Source organism: Balaenoptera acutorostrata, chromosome 17, assembly GCF_949987535.1.
Source record: "Balaenoptera acutorostrata chromosome 17, mBalAcu1.1, whole genome shotgun sequence".
Lineage (NCBI taxonomy): Eukaryota > Metazoa > Chordata > Mammalia > Artiodactyla > Balaenopteridae > Balaenoptera > Balaenoptera acutorostrata.
Genome location: NC_080080.1, coordinates 73267640 through 73286211, shown reverse-complemented (window position 1 = coordinate 73286211; position 18572 = coordinate 73267640). Strand labels below are relative to the sequence as shown.

The 18572-nt window shown below is 41.9% G+C and overlaps 1 long non-coding RNA gene across 1 annotated transcript; it reads right to left on the bottom strand.

The window, feature by feature from the left end:
* Window positions 1-1140: 1140 nt before the first annotated feature.
* LOC130705505 (uncharacterized) lies at window positions 1141-18524 on the bottom strand. The gene is made up of 3 exons (XR_009005773.1): window positions 17968-18524; window positions 14686-14836; window positions 1141-3767 (listed from the first exon to the last, which is right to left on the bottom strand). It is a non-coding gene; the product is annotated as an uncharacterized LOC130705505 (long non-coding RNA).
* Between the last annotated feature and the right edge of the window lie 48 nt (window positions 18525-18572).

The following is an 18572-nucleotide window of genomic DNA, read 5'->3' as shown; positions in this document are numbered from 1 at the left end:
GCTTTTTAGTTTAAAAAGTACTGTCACAGAGTACAAATTCTCTGCTCTGTTCCCTTTCCATAACCAGAATATAGAGGCCATCAACCAAAAAAGGGCTCTACAGAGATTCAAAGGGAAGCGATTCCTTGCAGTAGAGTGGTAAGGGTGGGCTGGGAAGAGAAGACTTCACCGAGGAGGAAGCAGCTCAGGTGAGCTCTGAAAGGTGGACATACTTCAATAGACAATGATTGGTGGCTTTCATTATAATAATAACTTGTTCATAGACATAAAGTCAAGAGGACATTAGGGACAAGTTTAGGGGAAGAATGAGAAGCATAATTTGGCTGCAATAGAGAAGTAGAAGAGAATAAATCTGGAAATAAACGTGTGCTTAATTTGTCCAGATTTTGGGCTAGCAAATTAAATGAATAAACTGCACTTTAATCTGAGGTAGGAAGATAGGTTTAGCTACTTCAAAAGAATTCCTCATTTATTTCAAGCGATCCCTCGTATTCCCACCAAATTAATTTGATTTTCTGTGCTTCCCTCCAAAAGGCCAATCAAGACGACCCTTTTCCTAATCCGTCCCTAATCGACTCATATACATCTTCTCTCCCCCCATCCTCTCTCACCTAACAGCTGTCTCTAGGACAGTGACATTTTGACTGTTTCTTAATTTATTTCTTTATTTGTGGTTTCTGATTTTCTGTAAAGAGCAGGAAGTGTTTTAATAATACAAACCTACTTTTGTAATAAAATGTTTATTAATACCTTAGAATATATCCTCCAAGATTCTTTTACATAGAGCATATGTATTTTTTCTACAATCTAGTATCATGTGTACTTTTTGCAATTTACCTATTATTAAACATCTAGGTTGTACCAAATTTTTGAAATGACTAATAGTGGAGAGCAGTTAAAATTAGATGAAAATAAATTAGTATAAAAAAGTACAATCCTGTTCCTGGCGGCGGGGGGGGGGGGGGCGGGGGGGGATGGGAAGCAAAATGGGCAACAATTCTTAAAGATGCATAAAACATTACAAGCCCCCCACCATGACCAAAATGACATGTCGTCCAGCTTGCTTTCCACCAAACTACCGTTGACAAATTATTTTCAGCTGAATAGTAATGTTACACTATGTACTGAGTACTGTGCTAGGCAATGATAACATGAAGATGAAATCCCTGATCCTCATCCTCAAGGAGCTTAATGACTAGTAAGGGACACAGCCTACATAAAGGATGCTCAGGTTGCTATGGGAACACAGAGAAAGGTATCTGATCCTGTCTGAGAGGATCCAGGAAGGTATCCTTGAAGATAGTCAAGCAAATGAGCCCTGAAGGATGGGTATGAATTAGGCAAAGAACGGCTGGGGGGAGTGGGAGTGTAAAAGAATTTCCAAGCAGAAGCAACAACCTGTGCAAAGATACAGAGTCAAGAGTGACTGTGGGAATTCCCTGGCGGTTCAGTGGTTAGGACTCCCCGTTTCCATTGCAGGGGCACGGGTTCAATCCCTGGTGGGGGAACTAAAATGCCGATGCCGCACCACCAAAAAAAAAAAAAAAAAAAAAAAGAGAGTGACTGTGGTAGGTGAGAGAATTCTAAGCGATACATTGTAGCTCAAAGGTAGAGTATATGTGAGCCTGGGAGTTCAAGGGAGTATAGGAAAAACTGTAACTTTTATGTATTTTCAGTTTAGTTTATATTTAAAATTGTTCTTCTTGTGATGCAATTTATAGTAGACCTAATATTAATATAATAACACAAACACATAAATTATAAGAAATAAATTTGGCCGTATTGGGTTTGCATGCTCCACACTGTTTTCCCGGTTAAGGGTGTGAGTTCACTGAGATTTGGAGACAGCTGCTTTGGGTGAAGGGAAACCGAGATGGGTTTTAAGGAGGAAAGATTGGCAACAAGATGGAAAACTTTGGCAGCAGGATGGAGGGTTGTTGATGGGAGAGAGCATGCAGGCAATTTGGAGGCATTAGTCAAAGTGAGAAAGGCTAAGAGCCTGAACCAGGAAGTAGCATGGGAATTGTGAGAAAGGGACATTCAGAAGGTGATGTAGATAGGGCTTGGTAGACTGACATTGTGTGCAATGCAGAGGAAAAAAGCATAGAAATAACAGAAACAAAAAGAAGGGGATGGATGCTTTGTAAGGTAACCACAAGTGGGCCAAATCAAAAGTCAAATGCAGAATAAGTTAATTCAGCAATACTACAGGATGCATATCCTCGTTGAAGCCACCATTTATAATAGTTTAAAGCAAGAATGCATTTTAAGTTGTAAATTTTCAGCCCACACAGATGTAACACAACAAATGTGTCGTTGGAGACTGCCAACCCAGAAGTGAAATAAATGATCAGATTCTGATCAAAAGAACATTTGAAATGTACTGAGTTCCAATGGAAGTGGTATAAAGTTCTGAATTCATTTACACTTGTAAACACCATAACATGTTGAGAAGATAGTGACATAGTTACAAGAGCACACAGTCTTTATGACCTTAAGAGAACCCCCATCTGGACACAGTTATGAAACTACAGATAATGTCTAGAAATAGGCATAGGGTGTAGGAGTGAAAATATTTTTACTCTAGAACTATCAGTCATTTCAAGTGAATTTGGGGCATTATGATAGAATGCTACTTTAAATAATGGCTAGACTTTCCCCCTGGTTTTAGACCTAAATATGCTGCATTATCTGATTTTCCAGCCAACTTACTTAGCAAAGAAATAATATCATAAAAATCTAAAAACTTCTTTGAGCCGAAGCACTAGTATCCTTCCCTCTGCCTTCTATGCCCCAACCGTGCCGCCTGTCACTCGCAGTTCTGAAACAGGCTCTCCCTTTTTTCCCTCTACCACTCTTCTCCTGATTACATTTCACCTTGGGCGTATTCCTTCTAATTTCTCATGTTTCAGCTTAAGCGTAATTTTCTCAAGGAGGCATTTACCATACCGCTATATAGTCTAAATTGTTCTGCTATGTGATTCCACGAACTTCCCTTTTGGTAACATTTATTTGACTTGCAATTACTTTTTAGTACCCACCACCCCAACTGGACAGTAGACATCATGTGGGCTAGAACACTGCCTGCCACATGGCGGGCACTCAATAAACATTGATTGGATTAAATTGAGCTTTATAGTTCAAACTGATAAATCAGGTATATTAGGCCAGAATCTGCACCTACAAACTCATACGTGCATGAAATGTACACACAGAAATTGCAGAATTACTACAGTTCAATTTCTATTCCAAGGCATCATTTTACCAGGCTGGCAAAAATTTTGTCGTCAATTCAGTATCTTCCCCTCTTTTCCCCTAATATTTGCATAAAGCCAAGATATTGAGATGAAGCTCATTTCTCTTCAATGTCATCTGGACCCTCGATCACTTGAGATATCAATTCCCCACCTGGACCTTTTGGATTAGGCCAAGCAGGTTCCCCTGGAGACTGTCGTTTTCCTATCCCACGACTCCTCTGAGTTAGGATTGCTCTTCTCTGCCTCCGTCCTTGGGTCTCATTCCCAGGGATGAGTGGGACTCATTCCGCTGCTTGGTGCTCCAGGCAGCCGCTCCCCCTGGGTCCCGCTAACGCCCAGGGGTCTGCCCCAGAGCTGAAGCTTGGAGCTGCTGGCTCTGGGACCTCCACCCCACCTGGGATGCGCTGACTCTTCACTCGGCGGGGAGAGTGCTCTCCTCTGGGACCCTCCCAGGCTCCTCTCATCTGGACACTCAGGACCCCTCTCAGCCTTGGGGATTCTTGTTTGAGGCTGTGGAAGAAGGAGGGGAAGCTGTAATCGTTTTGATGCTCCCTCCCCAGCCTTTTGTCTATTAATTCATTAGTTTTTATCCTTAAAACTCAAAGGTCAGCACGCCCCACCCCCGCCCCATAGCTACATTCCTTCCCTGAGTACAAACAGAAGCGCCTAGGTGCTGCTTTAAAATGGATAAAGAACCAAGAAGACAAAGGAAATGTTGAGACTGGACAATTTATAACAAGGGTCGACTTGGGAGTATTAACCTTAATGAAATCATGACACCTGATTCCAGATGTTAAAGCCTTCTTGAAGTTCTTCTTGAATTCTGCTCCTTTACCCCTACAATGGCTTCTCTCGAATGAAAACACAGTTGTTTTTAATTGTTCAAATAAAGGCCTCAATGCTATTTTGGGCTGTATGTGTTCTAGTTGTATCCTAAATATATGTGTATTTGTTGCATATATTCATGTGAATGTGTAAATATATACACATATACATATCACAGTACCATGTCATATAGTCCCATATTATTGTTCAAATAAGTTGCATATTGTACAATATAAATGACCTGCTTGGTCATGGAAGCAACCTAAATGCCCATCGACAGACGAATGGATAAAGAAGATATGGTACATATATACAATGGAATATTACTCAGCCATAAAAAGGAACGAAATTGAGTCATTTGTTGAGACGTGGATGGATCTAGAGACTGTCATACAGAGTGAAGTAAGTCAGAAAGAGAAAAACAAATATCGTATATTAACGCATGTATGTGGAACCTAGAAAAATGGTACAGATGAGCCAGTTTGCAGGGCAGAAGTTAAGACACAGATGTAGAGAACAGACATATGGACACCAAGGGGGGGAAAACTGCGGTGGGGTGGGGATGGTGGTGTGCTGAATTGGGCGATTGGGATTGACATGTATACACTGATGTGTATAAAAGTGATGACGAATAAGAACCTGCAGTATAAACAAACAAACAAACAAAACAACTAATACTAAAGTTTCATTGGGTTATTTGTATGGAAATATGTTAATATAAATGTTTCAGACATTACATGAAATTGCTAAAAATCTTATATGTTCTGGTATAATGTTATAAGTCATAATTCTAGTTATTACTTTAAAATGTATATCTCAGAAATAACTGAATTTCCTTGTCAATTGCATTATTATGAACTTTCATCAAATCTTTAACTGTGGACATTTTTAAGTCTTTTGTCATTTACAGACAGTTCTGGGCGTACTCTGATGCTTTTGCAAATATGTTCCTATAAAAGGGTTTCATCTTCAAGGAATTCATGGAAAAGACTCTGACAAGTACAGGTTTCTGGTAACTGACTGTACTGCTGAACTGAATTTTCAGAACTCTAATGAAAAACTGATGAACTCATAAAAGTGCTAACAAAAGATCAAGATAAAAAAAAATAATTACATGGGACTGAGTGAACTGATGAGGATGATTATAATTTTTGTGACTTTCTGTTTGAATTAAAAAAAAAAATCCCACAAGGACTCAGAGGCAAAGAATATACAAATCAATTTTCACTGCAAAGTAAAGGAGCTGTTACAGTGGAGGATTACTGGACTGAATGTCTATATTATGACATAGTATGAGTGAGTTTCGTGTTTGGTAATTGCAATCATTGTTGCTTTTGTTGTGGTCATCCATTTACAATGCTTGGTGTCAGTCTCTTTATCTCTTGTAAAAATAAAATACAGTGTGTGTGTGTGAAAAAAAATATATATATATAAGATTTAAGAAGAGAGAGCAAATAAACTTTTCAGAATTAAGGTGATGTATTTGCATTTGAGGGTAATTACAATTTTAAGCACAGTAATCTTCTTTAAGACTTTTAGAACTGCCATTTCTAATTTACATAAAATTAAAATTTTGTTTCTTTGAAAAAAATAAATAAATAAATGACCTGCTTCTATCAGATGTGTAAGCTGTTTCCAGTTTTTTAATTACAAATGAAGATGTGATTAAATTCCTTTTACTTGAAAAAAAAAAAAAAGGAAATGTTGAGAAAGAGGAGAGAGGGTTGGATGAATACTGACAGATATTGCAAAATCAGTGTTCTGCTTCATATTCACAAGTAAAAATTTGACTCCTGAATGGAATATTTGTGATGAGTTACTAAAGGGGAATGTAGGGATTATTTACAATTCTTAATCTGAGATTGTGGTAAATTACAATCACCAGGCTGTTGGACAGAACATCCCCTGGCATCTACTCAGAATTACAATGTACCAGAGTCCCTGCTTGGCCCCAGGTGCTGGAAAAACGCTTCTCAACAACCCTGTGACATAGGCATGATGATTCCATTTTTTAAATGAGGAAATGAGCACATTTTAACTAAAGTTCACACAGCTATTAGGTGGCTTGGCAAGAATTTGAAGCCAGACACATATGACTGAAAAACCCATGTGTTCTTATTATTTTTCGTTGCCTCTCATAGATTTTTGGACTCATGAATAGTATTGGTCTAAGATAGTATTTTATTCTTTTCCACTTTATGGTTCTTTAATTCTCCAAAATAACTCTCTTATTTTTTAAAAATTAAGATTATCGAACATTCTTGAAAGAGATTCATAAGGTATTATATTGGCTTCCTAGGCCTGCTGTAACAGAGTACCACAATCTGGGCGGCTCAAAACAACAGAATTCTTTTGTCTCACAGTTCCGGAGGCTGGAAGTCCAAAAACGAGTTGTCCGTGGGGCTGTGCTCCTTCTGAAACCCATAAGGGAGAATCCCTCCTGCCTCTCCCTAGTTTCTGGCGGTCTGCTGGCAATCCTTACCAGGCCTTGGGTTGAAACTGCATCACTTCTGCCTCTGCGCCCTGCATCACGGGGCCTTCTCTCCAGGTCTCCTCTTATAAGAGACACCAATTGTATTGGATTGTGGGCCCACTCTACTCCTACCTCATTCTAACTAATTATATCTGCAATGGCCCTACTTCCAAATAAGGTCACATTCTGAGGTACTAGCAGTTAGGACTTATCTTTCAGGGGACATAATTCAACCTACAATAAGAATGTTCTAAGTACTTTAAACAGCAGAGACATTATTTTGTATACAGTGAACTAACAACTGGTCATCAACATCTCATAAAGTGAGAAGAACAAAGATGCTAGTAAATATCTCATATTTTTCATCATTAGCCACATACTTTTGGATTTAGTAATGTTTTTAAACCTAAGTGTGCAAGCAGTGTATAAAATGCTCCAAAATATTTAAAGATTAGTTCATAATATATACTATTGATACAACATATTTGTGAAGCACTTGATAGTTTCACCAAGTATTCTTGGGTGTGATTTCTCACTTAGCTCTCAAAAGAACCCTAATATGTTTTTCTCATTTTGAAAATTAAGAAATTAGAATGGAGAATGTTAAATACTTGTTTAAGACAGGCTTTCTAAAGAGGCAGACATGGGACATGAATCCAGATGTTCTTAGTAAAATTCTGGAGCTCTTGCCACACATCTTGGTACCTTTTAATATTTAATAATAATTATGATGATGATAATGATAACTGCTGATGTTTATTGAATGTTTACTATCTGCCAAGGACAGTGCCAAGCACTCCACAGAATTCTCTCTCACTTAATTTTTCCAAGAACCCTAAGAGGCAAGCACAACACCAAAGCACAGAGCCGGTGAGGAATTAGCCACAGGCCACAGAGCTAGTAAATGCAAAAGCCGAGATGCACACTCAGGTGGGCCTTCTCCAGAGCCTGCCCTCTTAACTACTTGTATATGCCTAGCTGACCTTAGGAAGCCTTCCTCGGCAGTCTCTATTCCAGAGTCCTCATCACCCGAGTTCTTGTCGCACCATTACTAACCAGCGTGACGGTGTTTCTTGGCACATTACAAACCAATATATGATTAGCCCAATTTCTTTAAGCAAGTGACTTAAAATTTCCATTGCCAGCTGTCTCATGTGCCACATGGAGATATACTGCAGTGAGGGCTAAGTTATATAACACATGTAAATGACCCAGCACACATCAGCCAGGTAATGGGCACTCAATTAATTGTACTTATGAGTCAGGCTGATAATGATCATTTATTGTTTAAAAAGTACTCTGGGGGTTGGAGGAGGGGACAATTAATCTTGACGGGTGGGACTCGAGATGTTACGGGGAAAAGTAACGGTAGGGCCTTGAAGAATAGAAAACTGTTAACAGGTGAAGGGCATGCTGAGGTCTGAATGTTTGTGTCCCCTCAAAGCTCGTATGTTGAAATCCTAATGCCTGATGTGATGGTATTAGGAAGTGTGGGCCTTTGAGAGGAGACTAGGGTTCTGATAAAAGAGACCCCACATAGACCCCTGCCCCTATTGCCATGTGGAGACACGGCGAAGCTGCAGGCCATGCACCAGAAAGAGGGCCCTGGCTGGAATGCAACTGTGCCAGCACTTTGATCTTGGACTTCCAGCCTCCAGAACCGTGAGAAATACATTTCGCTCCTGTACACACGTATAGGCTACCAGTCTGTGGTACTTTGTTACAGCAGCCGAAACAAACAGGGCATTGTATGCAGAGAATCCTGCACAAATGAAATGACGGTTCCAACAAGTGGGCGCTGCCTGTAAGAACAGTGGGGATCACAATACTGAGCACCCCCGACCGAATTAGGAACTGTGACCCCCAACTGCCTGTGCTGTGGGTACTTAAGGAAACCATCTGCAGCCATCGAGTCTGTAATTCTCTATTCACACGTGTGGACCACTACCATCACCCACGTATCACCTCTCCCTTTACCGACGTAGGGCCACTCTTGCAGTGGCAGGAAGAGCTCGTTTCTGCACTGGCCCTCTGGCCTCTGCATCCTGCGCCTGAGGTACCTGATCCTTTTCTTCCCTAAGGACTGTCCTGCCTGCCGCCTGAGACAGTGGCCACCACATCTACGATAGAGAAGGGCACTCCCTCGGGTTTGGAGTTGGCGGGGAGGGCAGTTACTTATTTCCACATCCACCCTGGGCTGAAGCCCGCGGTAACTCATCTCTCACCAGCCACGATCCAGGGACCCCGGGACAGCACTCTCTGGTCTAGTCCCGTTGCACTACTGGGAGTGGGGAAGGGAGAGGGTGAGAGTAAGTGGAGTTTTCCATCAGAGTCCTAAGGTGGCCTGGGGAATCAGCCCTTCTTCACAAGTCAGCACACCCAGGATTCTCGCTCCTACTCCCCCATCACCTCCTGACGCCACCGCCGAGCTCCTGCTTCCACGCTCTGCTGCTTTCCCGCTACCTAGACTTTTCTTCACTGCCCGTGTAAATGCCATCCACTCTGCAACCTCTGTTGATCTCATAAAACTCCTATGGCACTTGGCACAGGAATTTTACTCTTTGGAAAAAGCAGAGACCTTCCTTAAAAAATTGCCTAAAACTTGATTAGAAGACTGGCCCTAACCATCTGAAAGGTCTGTGTTCTAATTCCAGTTCTATCATTTTCACGTACTGTTACAACCTAAGTCTAACTTTCTTCTCTTATGAATGGATTACATCCTAACTGTCCTGCCTCAGAGGATTGAGATGTGCTCATTTAAGAACAGATGCAAAAACATTCCTGAAAATGGTAAACCACTATCCAACTGAGGTGATAAGGGCAGGTTTTATCTTCATAACTAGGAAAGTTCTTTAGAGGATAAGGGCAATGTCTGATTTGCATCCCCCCAAAATGCCTCAGAAAGTGCATCAATTATAGAAGGCATTCAGTATTTGTTAATTAATGGGAAACAATATTTTTACCAAAAAAGAGGTCTTTTAGTGTAGTTTCAGCTTTATACACTTAGTTTTAGTAAACAAGATTTAATGAACATATTCAGCATTTTAAAGATCCAGTGATTTTTCTGACTTTTGAATGACATTTACAAGCATCGTCTTTTTGTACTCTTTTACAACCTAAATCTAATTTCATTATGCTAGATTTATCAGAAACATCAATATTTTCCATTTGAAGTTCCTGATTTAAAAAAATCACTTTGGGGCTTCCCTGGTGGCGCACTGGTTAAGAATCTGCCTGCCAATGCAAGGGACACAGGTTCGAGCCCTGGCCTGGGAAGATCCCACATGCCACAGAGCGACTAAGCCCGGGCGCCACAACTGCTGAGCCTGCGCTCTAGAGCCCGCGAGCCACAACTACTGAGCTCACGTGCCACAACTACTGAAGCCTGCGCGCCTAGAGCCCATGCTCCGCAACAAGAAGCCACGACAATGAGAAGCCCGTGCACCACAACGAAGAGTAGCCCCCGCTCACCGCAACTAGAGAAAGCCCGTGCGCAGCAACGAAGACCCAACGCAGCCAAAAATAAATAAATAAATAAATTAAAAAAAATCACTTTGGAAAAACCAGAATAAAACTGGAATTCTTCAACATTTTCACCTTAAAGTGAATAGTTTTCCTTTTAAAGTATTTTACTTGATGCATTTGTGAAATTCAGGGAAGCACAAATCTCATTTAATAGCATGTAATGAGTCTTCCAGCTTATGGTGGATTTAGTATTGACAAAAATGTTGTAACTTTATTTATTTTGGCCGCACTTCATGGCTTGCGGGATCTCAGTTCCCTGACAAGGGATTGAACCCAGGCCACGGCAGTGAAAGGGCTGAATCCTCACCACTAGACCACCAGGGAACTCCCCCAAATGTTGTAATTTTCAAACGTTTAAGTTAAATCTAATTTTCTCACCGGCTGGGAGGTTATGTCCAACTTTCTATAACCCCACCACCACTTATACCCAACTACAGATGACATTTGTTTCATCTGCACATTGCTTTCTAATATATTTAACTCACTAACATGAGAACCACAGTACACATATCAAATTTTATTGAATAATTCAGCATCTTCGTCTGTACCTACAAAAAGAGAAAGGAACACTTAATTATCACTTATATTGTGTCAATCATTATATTTGTCACTTTAACTTGTTGATGCTTATTATTCCTGAATTCTGTATTTGCAGATATGCCTACTTAAAATGTATTTGTGGGGGGAAAGTGGTGGGTGGAGGTGGTGGAATGAACTGGGAGATTGGGATTGACATGTATACACTGATGTGTATAAAATGGATGACTAATAAGAACCTGCTGTATAAATAAATAAATAAAATAAAACTTAAAAAAACATTTATTTGTAACCCTCAGATCAATATTCCAGCGCTTCTGAGATGGTGGACGTACATGTGGGCAGATTGGGGGAATCTGATTTGCTAAAGGAGGCACACGCTCCCTGCTGAGGTCTGACACGGCTACACACTCTCTTCTTGTTTCAGCTAGCATACTGTATACATACATCATTTTTGTAGTCTATTAAGTGCCGATTATCACATTTTTGTGCTTTTTGTTGCTGATCTTGCTGTTTAAAACGGCCCCCACCTGTAGCGCTGAATGTTATCTAGTGTCCCTAAGAGCAAGAAGGCCGTGCTGTGCCCTAAGGAGAAAATACGCGCATTAGGTAAATCTGCTCAGGCATGAGTTCAGTGCTGTTGGCCCTGAGTTCAATGTTAGCGAATCAACAGCATCTATGAAACATAAATAAAACAAGGTTAGGGACTTCCCTGGTGGCGCAGTGGTTAAGAATCCGCCTGCCAATGCAGGGGACATGGGTTTGAGCCCTGGCCCAGGAAGATCCCACATGCCGCGGAGCAGCTAAGCCCGTGTACCACAACTACTGAGCCTGCGCTCTAGAGCCCGCGAGCCACAACTACTGAGCCTGCATGCCACAACTACTGAGCCTGTGCTCTAGAGCCCGCGAGCCACAACTACTGAGCCCATGTGCCTAGAGCCCATGCTCTGCAACAAGAGAAGCCACTGCAATGAGAAGCCCGCGCACCGCAACAAAGAGTAGCGCCCGCTCGCCGCAACCAGAGAAAGCCCACACACAGCAACAAAGACCCAACGCAGCCAAAAATAAATAAATATATATTTTTAAAATAAATAAATAAATAAATAAATAAATAAAAATAAAAAAAAATAAAGAAATAAAAAAAAATAAAACAAGGTTATGTTCTGATTGGCTGACAAAAATGTCATGATTAGAGGCTTGCAGGACCCTAACCCTGTGATTCCCTGGGAGCAATGGCTCATTGTTTGCTAAGAATACCAAGAATAATGAGAATCGACTGTACATTTGCTTGTTTTTAATGAACAACAACAACAAAAATAAGGTAATTCTTTTAAAATTTTATTACGGAAAACTAAAAAAGGGAGAATAGTAAACGGACCCCCAGGTACCTAGGACCCAGACTCAACACCAGCCAGCCTCGTTTCCTCCTCTTCTCTCTCTAGCTGGATTACCTGGACACAAATCCCAGACATATACCATTTCATCCATGACTATCTTACAGGTAAATTCTTGTTAACTCTTCAAAACTGTTAAGAGTAAAAAATCTGGAAAACAAAGTTACAAAGAAGGAACTAACCACATAAATTGATAGAGTTAACATTTTTATTGATTTCTTCTCAGTCTTTTTACACATAAACAGAAAGATTGGAACCATATTGATTAGCTCCTCCCTTTTCATTTAACATTAAGCCAGTTTTCCATATCTTTAGTCTTCAAAAATAAAATAAATTGTAATAATCCTTTGTACATCATCTCATTTAATAAGAGGCATGTCATTTTTTCCTGTCTGCTTCATTTTTTTGAGAGGTGTGACTGCTAATTTAAAATTACGCTTTTTATCTTGAGATAATTATATACTCACATACGCTGTAAGAAATCATCCAGAAGACACAGTATTCTCTCTACCCAGTTCCCCCCATTGGGAACATCTTGCACAACTACAGAGCAATGTCACAACCAGGAGAATGATGTCCATACAGTCAGGACAGAACTTTCCATCACCAGGAGGATCCCTCCCGTTGCCTTTTTACAACCATACCCACTTCCCTTTTGCCCCCAAATCTTCCTTAACCCCCTGGGAACCACTAATCTGTCCTTCTTCTATAATTTTGTCATTTCAAGAATGTTATATAAATGGAATCACATAGCATGTAAACTTTCAGGACTGGCTTTTTTCACTCACCGTAAGACTCAAGTTGTTTCGTCCATCAGCAGTTCCTTCCCTTTTATTACTGACTAGTATTCCAGGTGTGGACATAGCACAGAATGTTTAATCATTCACCCACTGAAGGACACCTAGTTTTGGGCTATTATGAATAAAGCTGCTATAAAAATATGCATACAGGTTTTTGTGCGAACACAAAAGTGCATTAGTTTCCTATTGTGGCTGTAATAAATTACCACACACTTAATTTAAAAACCTCAAATTTGCTATCTTGCAGTTGTGGAGATCAGAAGCCTGAGTTCCAGGCTTCCCTGGTGGTCTAGTGGTTAAGACTCTTGGAGCTTCCAATGCAGGGGGCAAGGGTTTGATCCCTGGTCAGGGAAGTTCCTCATGCCATGGGGCATGGCCAAAAAAAAAAAAAAGTCTGAGTTCCTTCTGGAAATTCTAGGGGCGAATCTGATCCCTGCCTTTCTTTCCAGAGTTGGCTGGCGTTCCTTGGCTCATGGCGGCATTCCAAGTGTTGCTTCCAACATCACAAGATCTTCTGACTCTGGCCCTTCTGCCTCCCTCTTATAAAGGCCCTTCTGATTATATTGGGCCCACGTGAACCATCCAAAATAATCTCTCCATGTCAAGATCATTAACTTAATCACAACTGCAAAGACCCTTTTGCAATATAAGGTACCATACTCACAAATTCTACGGACTAGGATGTGGGCCTCACGGCAAAGCCATCATGTAGCCAACCACAAGTTTTCGTTTCTTTGGGGTAAGTGCTCAAGAATCCAACTATCATTGGTGGTTGCATGCTTACTTTTATAGGAAACAAACTGTTTTCCGTGAGTCCCACCAGCGGTGTAAGGGCGATGCAGTTTCTCTACAACCTTGCAAGCATTCGGTCACTTCGTTTTAGTAATTCTGATAGGTGTGTAGTGATACGTCACTGTGATTTTAATTTGCATATCTCTAACGGCAAAAGACATTGAACATCTTTTCACATACTCATTTGCCATCTGTATATCCTCTCTGGTGAAATATCTGTCCATGCCTTGTCTGCTTTATTTTTAATGCAAATACCCAGAAGTTTTTCAGAAACTCTTTCACCAAGGCTAGTAACAGAATTTATGGGTTCTTTGGGTAGGTTTTTGACCTGGATCTTTGGGGAAGCTTAGGTGCAGTGGTTCTAAAACTTTAGTGTGCCTCAGAATCACCTGCTGAGCTTGATAAAATATAGCTTGTTGGGACCCAAGCCCAGAGTTTCTGATTTTGTAACTATGGGGTGGAGCCCTGGAGAATTTGCATTTCTAACAAACTCCCGGGTAGCAATGATGCTGTTATCCCAGGACCATACTTTGAGATGCTTTAGGGAGACCTTATGGCTACTTGATGTTTTCTGTTGCCTTTTCCTTGTCATTGTAAATTTCCCTGTAGTAAATATTAGAATGTATCAAATAGCTGTTGTGCTCCAAAGTGAAGTGCTTGGGGAAAAAAAAAAAAAAAAGAACAGGGGTATGGCAAAAATCAATCTGATCTCCCAGTGGCCAAAGCTTCGAACAATCTGAGCAACTAAATAAATTATGACAGTACTGGATTATAACCCAAAGAACAAATATCCATGAGTCCATAGTGATATAAATAAATATGGAAGAAAGGACAAACTTTCTCTGCACAAGAATTCTAAATACTCCAGGAGGTGTAGCTTTAATTCCCTTCTCCTTGCGTGTGGGCTGGATTTCCCGACTCACCTCCCAAGACTATAGTATGGAAAGTGGAAAATAGGAATTTTGCCATGGAAAACCTGGCAGACATCACTTTAACCAAATGACCAAGATTAACATGATCGGTGGTAAGTCATATTGATGTCACATGCCCCCTGTTATGATGTGATAAGAAAGGCATCTCACCTTTGGTATTGTTCCCCTAAATCCACGAGCCCCACCTACTTGTGAGGAAGGAAACATCAGAAAGACTCAATTTGAGGTTCGTTCTAAACATATCTGCCCAGTGCTCTTCAAAAGTGTCAAGACCACGAGACAAGACGAAGAAACTCAAAAACTGGGGGAGACAAAGAAAAAGAACGTTAGTGAAAAAACTGGAAATTCGGACAGTCTGTAGGTAATAGTACTGTAACAATGTCAATTTCCTAGTTTTGATAAATATACCTGGTTAAGTAATATGTGAACATTAGGGAAAGCTGGGTGAAGGATACAAAGGAATTCTCTGTACTATCTTTGCAACATTTCTGTTAATCTACAATTATTTCAAAATAAAGAAGTTCCCCACCCAGTTTCTGATTTGGTAAATACAGTGTGTCCCCAGAATTTGCATTTGTATTAAGTTCCCCAGAGATGCTGTTACTAGGGAAACGCTCTGCAAAACACCTGTTTACGGAAACCTTAGGGCTACTTGATGTTTTCTGTTTCTTCCTGTCATTGTAAATTTCTCTGTAGTATACACAAGAATGAAAAAAAGTTGTTGACTGACCTTTCTCTTTCAAAGCAGGTTTACTTTTCTTTTTGGTGGGAGGAGGGGTTTATTCACTGTTCTGCTCAGCTATTAGTTTTACCTTAAGCATGATATTTAAGGATTCCTTCCTTCTAAAAATGCATCAATCAACCCTCACATTGAATTTTCCATGCTTGGTTCACTTATACTATGTTACTTAATGATAACAAAAAGCCTTAGAAATTTTGTCTTAAATATTGGCAAAAATTCAAAGAGAAGTTTAAATGCTTCTAGGTAAGGAAGTGAATCTGGGTAATTACTATGCACACAGTTTATTATAATTTGTCTCTCACTATCCACCGTCACCTTCTTCCCTAGTAGTAAACTTTCTGATTTTTAACTGAGCACACGGCCAACCAGAATACATCACAATATATCCTCCAAGTTTCCTTAAGTAGGTATTTTCATAAGACTGTGTCCTAGTTAGGAGACAGGCAGAAGTGGGAAATGCAATTGCTACAAAATGTCCTTAAAGGGGAGAAAGGGGCCTTTCTTCACCTTGCTTTCTGCTGGTAGGAATGACTATGATGGCTGGAAGTTGAACAGTCATCTTGGACCCCAGGTGGAAGTGTTATCATGAGGATGGTGGCAAAACAGGCTATAAGGAGCCCAATACCTGACTCTGTGACAGCAGCCCAAGCCCTGGACTGACTACCTCCAGACTGCTTTTTTTTTTTTAATTTATTTATTTAATTTATTTATTTTTGGCTGCGTTGGGTCTTCGTTGCTGCACGCAGGCTTTCTCTAGTTGTGGCGAGAGGGGGCTACTCTTCGTTGCGGTGTGCGGGCTTCTCACTGCAGTGGCTTCTCTTGTTGTGGAGCACAGGCTATAGGCGTGCGGGCTTCGGTAGTTGCGGCACGCGGGCTCAGTAGTTGTGGCTCGTGGGCTCTAGAGCGCAGGCTCAGTAGTTGTGGCACACGAGCTTAGTTGCTCCGTGGCATGTGGGATCTTCCCGGACCAGGGTTCGAACCCATGTCCCCTGCATTGGCAGGTGGATTCTCAACCACTGCGCCACCAGAGAAGCCCCTCCAAACCTCTTCTGTATGAAAGAAAAACTGACCTGTCTTTTAAGTTCCCGTTATCTTGGACTTGCTATCACCTGCAGCTGAACCTAACTGGAACGGATACAAAGTGTCATGCAGAAGTGCAGGGCCCACTATTACCGCTGCGCAGAGTGGAAGCTCACTGGATAAAGGCAGCAAGGTGGCTGAGGGGTGAAAGGGGGCTGAAATCCAGCCTGCCCTCTCCTTTCCAAGCTGTGACAAGAGGGGTGTTCACTAGAAGGCTGAGATGCCTGCGGCCCTGCGGAAGAGGGAAGCACTGTCTAGAATCTAGACTCTACAGCTAGAGTTTGCACACTTCTGGAGGCAGTGCGGAGGATCTGAGGTAGTTCCCACAGGTACTTAAAACATATTTAATATTAAATGGGCCACATCTCATGGTAGGTAGTGCTGCATTCTGCAACTTCAGACCTCCAGGCTAGTTAGGATAATATGGAAGGAAGGAGTTTGTTGGGGGACATAAAGAGAACAGACACTCACCAGAACATGTCATTAGGCAGCATTATATGGTGGCTACAGTACAAGCTGTGGAGCCAAACTGCCTGTGTTCAAATCCTGGCTCTCACAGTGATCAGCTGTGTTATTTCAGGCACTTTTCTTAACCTCATTGTGTGTCAGTTTTTGTTAACAGCACTTAATGCCCAACGATGCACTGAGGATTTTAATGATTATTACAGTGCCTGACATGTAGTGATGAATAAATGTAAGCTATTACCACCATTCCGGGAATTCTTTAGCAAAGGAACCAGAAACTAGCCCTGTATGGCCACTGCTTCTTGAGGGCTTAAGCTCTGCCAGGAATTATCCATATCTGACCTTATTTTACTAAGGCTTAGAAAGGTTCAGTGACTTTCCCAAGGTTATACAACTAATGCATCTAGCCCAGCTGTAATTCAAACTCAGATTGGTTTGGATCCCAAAGCCATGCTTTTTAACTAAGATAATTAAGATTGGAAGACAAAGCCTGTGAGATTTCACATGCTTCCTCTTGTATACCCTCCGTTTGTTTCCCCACTCATAACAGGTACTGTAGTAGCAAACTCTTTCAGGCTAAGGTCTGTAAGGAGTGAGGGTGGACAGACTGGAGAGATTAAGAGCAGCAACTGGAAGGGTGGGGTAGGGTGGAGCAGGGGGGTCCCGGGGAATTGCAAAAGCATTCAGCCTCAGCTGAGAATCAGGCAGAGTCCCACTTGGGACTTGCAAAATGGGAGCGCCTGGGGAGCTAAGCAGACCTGCAAAATGCCTCTTGGTGATGTATATGAAACGCTGGACTCTCGAGATAAGATTCACTTCTACTATTCATTGCTTCTAAAATATTGTTACATTGTTAAACACAAAGTCAATCCTATAACTTAACAATTTTATATTTTATAAACTATCACTTATCCGATGGCTTTTAAGTAAAGTAAGGATTTGGCCATTTAAGTTATTTCTTTACATAGAGTCTAAGAAACCTTTGCCTTTATTGCAAAGACATTGTTTCAACCAACCATTCAAAATGTTGCAAATCAGCTCCTTTGGTTTTGCCAATTTGCAGAAAAGTAACTTTACCAGTTTCTCTTGAACCTTTAAACGTCTGTCCTTTCAGGAGTGAAAAAACATCCTGCAACTGTGCTTACCTTTCCCAAGGTAACTTTATTCATTCATCAAAATCAACGTCAGGGGAGGGTAAAGTCTGACTTCAGAGGTGACGGTTAATGTGAGTTATTCCTACCATGCTCCTGAGGTTTGGAGAGAACGAACACTTGCGGGGGCACCTCCTATGTGCTTTTAAGTGTCGGCACCCAGAGCCGCAACCCAGCTACTTTCGCTGCACGTGCTGGCTCGCGGTTCGCCCAGCAACTCCGTCCCGAGGGCCGCCGACTCATTCCCGCCGCCCACGTGGCCTTGGACGGCCTCGGGCGGCCGCGGTGGAGGCCTGGCCGCCGCGGCTCGATCACCTAGGGGCGGGCGCGGCTCCCGCCGCGGCGTTCCTACCCACCAACGTTCACTCCGCCGCCGGGAGGGCGCCGCCGGCCGGGCTCTACAATCCCGGGCAGCCCCCGCCTGCCGCCCACGCCCACTTCCCGCCCAGAATGAAACGGACTCCGGCTCCGGCCCGGCTCGCCGCCGCCGCCGCCCGACGCACGCCCGGCGGCCTCCGAGCGGCACAGAAGGAAGGCACCGAATCGCCCCGGAAAGCTGGCGCTCCCAGCCGCACAAGCGCGCTCCGTACGCGGCGCAT